Raw genomic sequence first — 6578 nt, 5'->3', positions numbered from 1 at the left:
TTACAGCTCGTCCATGCATGCTATGAAGAAAGCTTCACTTTCTCACGTGACAAATTCAGCCACATAAGAGTATTTTTCATATTCACATATAGCTTCTCTAATTAAACATTTCAGAGGCAAATACTGAGCTGCATTATGCAGGTAGGTAAGCACGCAGATGCCTGCCAGAGCCTGGGGGAACAGCAAATACTATACCAGCCTAAAATAATGTAGCAAGAGAGAGATTTTTATTTTTATGTCCCTCTTATTTGAACATTACAAATAATATTTACAGAAACAATAACCTTCAATCTATAACAATCTTCCAAAAAGAAACTAAAAAAAGACAAAAGGCCAAGAAAGCTGTAAGTAGAAACAAATAAAACCACAATAAAACAAAATTGAACAATAAAACCATCAGAAAACAGATCTCCAGTGAACCAGAGATAAAAACCAATGAATAAAATAAATAAGTAGAAACACAATAAAACAAAACAGAATAAAAGCCAAACTCATTCCAGCCCACCCATGTATTACATCATGTTCTTTTAAAACATACCTTGTAGCCCCCTCCATCATCGACGACACAGCCTCGTTAACACCCCCAGATTTTCTGTAAGTGCTTATATTACTAGTCCAACTAAAATACACATGATCTATAAGCAAAACTTTCTAAAACCACCCTCTGAAAACTAGCAATAGAGCCGTGACCTCCCCTTGTTGTAATCTTCTTCCTCCTAGTGATCCAAATTGCAAGCTTTGCTTGTCCAAATAAAAAATTAACCATAGAGAGCATATGCCTGTGTTTGGCACAGTACCCTGGACCCAGAATGAAAACCCCCATATCAAAATCTACCCAAAGCCTCCCACACAGGTCTTGACAGATACAAAGCTTAAAGGGGAATTACACTTTATAACACTTCTGCTTCTCATGACAGATATTGTCCTTCTAATGAATGTGTCAGCCTTCATTTTTGAAGACATTTAAATGCTGATAACATATTCATATCGCACTCCTTTTACCCTGTCATGTTTTTTTTTACAGAGAGAGAGTGAGAGAGAGAGATTTATTTGAACATTATTAAAAAAAAATATTTACAGAAACAATAACCTCCAATCTAAAACAATGTTACAAAAAGACACTAAAAAGGGGCAAAAGGCCAAGAAAGCTTTAAATAAAAACAAATAAAACCACAATAAAACAAAACTGAACAATAAAACCATCATAAAAAAGACCTCCAGTAAACCAGTGATAAAATGCAATAAATCAGGAACATTTTGTGTTCGGCTCTCTTATGGTATAGACTCAATTCCTAAGAGAGACAACTATAATGGCCTGCCTTGCAGCTTGCCATGAGTTTGCCTAATTAGGAATGCTGTCACTCTTAATGGCTATCACACGACCTGACCAACAGCTTCCTATTTTCCCATTGTTATCTCAGCGACCGCATGCCCACCATTTGTGACACGGTCCAGTCAGCACGTACTGTAACTAAAATCAGCCAACACAGAGATCTGTTTAGCGTCACAGACAACTTCACTACTTAAAATGCAAAGTGCTTGTCTTCTGTCCATGCTCAAGTGTACCTAGGAATGGTAATGACAATTCATTAAAAAATAAAATGCTTCTGATTCATGAATACACTTGGAGGTTTACCTACTTTTAAAGGATGGACCTCTACATTGTTGTTGCAATGTTTTGAAAAAAGTTGTTTTGACCAAAACATGTGTTTAATAAAAGCAGAGGTGTTCAAAATATTTTGTGGAAGTGTAGTGTTTATTTTGTTTCTTGATTTTTAGGGTATTCTATTTCTAGCATCATAAAAAATAAAACGTAACTGTGCCTTTGATTCTTGTACATTTCACAATAGTTTTGAAAGTGAGCAGAACAGTGAATCTCGGAGTGGTGATGGACAACAGGCTGTCCCTCTCCAAGAATATCACAGCGGTAAACCGGGCATGCAGATTCTTCCTGTACTACATCCGGAGAATCCATCCCTTTCTCACCACCTACTCAACCCAGCTCCTGGTCCAAGCAATGGTACTGTCCCACCTGGACTACTGCAACTCTCTTCTGGCTGGCCTACCGGCATCTGCAACTCATCCAGAATGTTGCAGCTCGTCTGGTCTTCAACCTCCCCAGACACTCCCATGTCACCCCCCTGCTCACTACCCTCCACTGGCTGCCTGTCATGGCTCGCATCAAATTCAAAACATTGGTCCTAAAATACCAGGCAGTCAAGGGATCAGCCCCAGCATACCTCCATAAGATCTTCAAACCCTACATGCCAGCCAGACCCCTCCGTTCCTCTACCTCAGGACGCCTGGCACCTCCTTCTCTTCGCACTTGCGCTTCCCGGTCTCCTGTCTGTTCTGGTTCCACGATGGTGGAATGACCTTCCCGTGGAGGTCAGAACAGCTGAGACCCTGATCACCTTCAAGCAATGACTGAAGACTCACCTCTTCAGGCTGCACCTCTCCCCATCCCTCCCTACCTCCCTGTAGTCTCTAATTGACTATGTAAGCTTAGGTTTGTAGCTAGGTAAGCTGTTTATCTTAGTTTATTTTAGTTATTTCACTCGTGCCTATTTAATTATTGCTTGTATTATTGTTTGCATCTGCTTTGTTGCTGCTTTTGTTTGTGTTGATCAGATTAATCTACAGGGTCCAAGTTAAACTATGCGGTCACTCCCTGCACTTGGAACTGTACTTCCCTCTAGGGTTTTCAACACACTTGTTCCTGGTTATAGTTATACACTTTGTTGTAAGTCGCTCTGGATGACAGCGTCTGCCAAATGCCTGTAATGTAATGTAAGTTCTAAGGTTGTCAGCTAATATCAGAGATTTGAATATTTTGTCTTTTATTAGAGCTTTTCACGAAGAAATGGAATTCCCAAAACACATCTTGCAAAGTTTCTGCACAGAACTTGTGGGAAAAATCAGTAGATCTACAATTATTTCCCTACCTAGCTGCGGTTAAGTGGTAGCAAGTGTGAGCGTACAAACTCATGAACAATGCGATCCTTTAGCTAAAAGTAGGTTCCAGTTGATAATTATAACTATACTGTGGCCTATTTAATACTATCAATAAAATAATTTAATTGTCAATAATGAAATTACATATGAAGAAACATAACTGTTGAAGGTGAAAAATGCCTCTTAACCGTGATTCTCCTTCTCTATACAAGTCATATGAATTCCAGTTCTGAAGGGAAGGTGAGTTTCCTAAAGTGGTAGTAGATTTATCTACAACCCGCAAGCAACAAATTGTTTGCATCATGCTTTTCTGAAATGAATCTCTGGGTTGTTGGTACTGCAAGATTTCTATTGTAAAATGGAAGCAGGCTTGATGATTCCTGAAGGAACACATCACTTGTTAATAATATTCCAAGTTTGATGTTGAGTTCTGTTTCATCATCTTGTGTTCAAGATCCACCTAAGGACAATGACATGCAATCATGACCTCCACAGAAGCATCCAATTGCACCAAGTCTGTCTGTGACAGACAGTAGTACATCCAATGCCAAAGGAGGCTCCCACCCTGCTGGAAGAGCATATATGACACTGCTACGCTACTCCTTCTCAGTGAATATATTTGTTTCTTGCAAATATTGGAGTGCACATGATGATATATCCTTGGATCTGTCTCTGTAGGGCATGAAAGTCTTGGGAAGCTAGGGCAGTGCTGACAAGCTCCACTTGTTGCTAGCTTCCTACTCTTCTGTATGGGGCTCCATGCCTTAAATATGATCTTCTTTCTGCATTTGCTAATGTTGAACAGGACTGGGTTTAGGATACATACTAGCTTGCCAATTCTCCCATGCTTCTTTCCCTGCTCCCTGCTGTATTGCTCTATGATGGGAAATTACTGGGCCCTCCCAGACCCCCGAAAACATAATTTCCCAGTTCTCCATGCCTCCACCAAGCACATGAAACACGACCAAAGTTTAGAAGTCAAAATACATGGCCTAGAAGTCAAAGACATGGCAGCCCATGAAGGGAACCTCAAGCTGTCGAACCCTCCATAGTTCGACACCTCAACCCTACAAAGGGTGGGCATCCTCCTAGCCCACCCTCCCTAATGAGATACAACGCTTTACAACTTTAATCCACCAGGATTTTAGTACTTTAGGACCTCAGGCCTTGCTGTCAGAGCTCTAAATGTCTCATCATTCCTCTTAGTCTGCCAAGCTTGGCATATAGAGGAGATGGGGAAGCAACTAGAGAAGGGGAGCCCCTTCCCTATACTATAGCAGGAGATTGTCAATTCAACAACCTGGTATTGCATAATTTCCGCCAATGTGTCCAAGCCTGCAGTCGCTCCATGACTTTGTCTGTAGCTGGTGAGTGGGTCCTCTGATTTAACCTGTCTGGCCTGCCCAACAGTGAGAAAAGGCACATTGCTGGTGCCCCTGTTTATCCCGTCCAGGCTGTCCTCAGCTCTGATGAAGGAGGACGAGGCTTTCAAACTCTCCCTTCTCGCAAGGTGACACTCCACCCTCTGTCACCCATGCAGCCCTCATAACCTCCAGCTGTGAACTGCCAAGCCCAGTCAGGACAGGGCAGGGCCAAGGCCCAGGGGACTTCACGCCAGCAGGGCAACCCCCTGCCAAACCTTGGGGTAAAATATCCTTTGCCACAAGAAACCCCCACCTACCCCTAAAGACCCTAAACTAAAACAGCCTGCCTGACCCAGGCCCCATTTGGGGGTTAAGTGCATGATCTGGGTCAGGCAGCCCCTTGGACGCATGTTCATGTTCCCCCTCCTCCCCTACAAAGAAGACCTTTGTATTCTGCAGTCAGGACACCAGTTTTAGTTCCTGCACACCCTAGATACAGTCTCACCTCCCGGCACTCCACAAAGTGTTTCTGCATGTTAGGAGACAATATTTCAAGTGTCCAAGCACTGTTACTCACATGATACCTGACATGGTCAACTGAAGACATTTGGCTGGGCCACCAATCCCAGGAGGGATGGAGTTTGATCTTGGGGGTGTCCGGAGACTTTCAGGCATACCTTCTTGAATCCTTGTTATCACTTCCTCCCAGAACTTGAAGCTGGGGGGGGGGGGGAGTGGCAGGGGGGGATCTGGTGCCAGGATGTGAATTGGGGTGCTGTCCACCAGGGTACATATCTGGCAATCTGGGAGCTGCTCATATTTCCCCATTGGTGTATCTTGAACATGAGATGATGAAAGAGAACTTTAAGTTACTGTCATAACCCTGGTTATCTGAAACATTGAGTGAAGAGAACCATCTAGACTGCCCTGCTTGCCACACATGTCCTATATGCCTTTTCAAGAGGGTGGGAGCCTCCTTTAGCATTGGACACACTACTGTCTGACAGAGCCAGGCAGAGCCAGAGCCAGTGCAGTTGGATGCTTCTACAGAGGTCATAACTGGATGTCATTCCCCATAGGTGGATCTCTCCACTAAATTGATAGCTACACGATTCAACTGCATTAGTTATCGCCTCCCATGATAATTTAACATCATCTACTCTTGACAGGCTACTTGAGGTGCCATAGAACACAGGCCCAGTCTTTGGGAACGTGTTGCCTTTCTCATAGCCACATTCCTCAGTTTCTACTATCAAGTTGGATATACATTTCACTCATGAGCTGACATTAAAAGAGTGTTGCATTGCCTTATTTAACTCAATTATTTCAGGTGAAATGTCTTTATCCACAAATTATTACAGAAAAGGTGAGCTTCAATGAAACTCGCAAGGGGGGAAATAAGCACCTACAAACACAACAGTTAAAGGAATTAACGGGCAATAAAATTTAAGAGATCCAACTCATTTAACTCACATTCAGACCTCAAATTAACCCTGGCAGGTTTCCCCCTGCCTTGGTTAAAAGCCAATCAGCATTTTTCAAGTTATAGCCATAGTTGCATTGAGTAACTTTTTTTAAAGTTCACCTTAAAATTAATTAAACATGACAGCATCAAAAATAAACATTCCCGCAATTATACTTATTAATTCACTTAGCTGATGTCCTCCTCTACATCAATTTATACAGATGATTAACAGATTTTATGCATATTACATAGGCTTATGTCTAATAATATTCACATGTCATCTATTTATGCACCTGGGGATTAATGGAAGTAGTTCAGGTTACGTACTCTGTTAAATGTGCAATAGCAATGCTTGGCCTGGGGTTTACAACCACAACCATCTGGTTTAAGAGCATGTGTTTTACATTCTAAGCATATGTGCTGCATTGGGTGCAGTGCTGGATGGAGGTTTGTGTTTCTGTCTGCTGCCTTACAGCATACGGCTAACTATTTTCACACACGTCCTCTTACAGTTTTATTTTTATTCACCCAATTTGCTTGTCTATCTGTCAGTCAGTACATCGGACTGTCACACACCCATAAAGTCCTGTCAAAATATCCTCACAATGCTGAGATGCCATGCTTTGGGCCGCACAGGTGAAGCTAAAAATAGGCAGGTGGGTGGGAGTGCATGCTTTTGGGGTTGAGTCAAAGGTGACCTGGGGTGTTCCAGGAGTAAGAGCTCCTTTTTCCTGTTAATTAGTTAATCTGTTGTTTCCTCACCCTCGTCTAGTGCACCGTGACAGGGGGGTTAG

This window comes from Anguilla rostrata, chromosome 2, assembly GCF_018555375.3.
Source record: "Anguilla rostrata isolate EN2019 chromosome 2, ASM1855537v3, whole genome shotgun sequence".
Taxonomy (NCBI): Eukaryota; Metazoa; Chordata; class Actinopteri; order Anguilliformes; family Anguillidae; genus Anguilla; species Anguilla rostrata.
Note: the sequence above shows the minus strand (reverse complement) of the source record.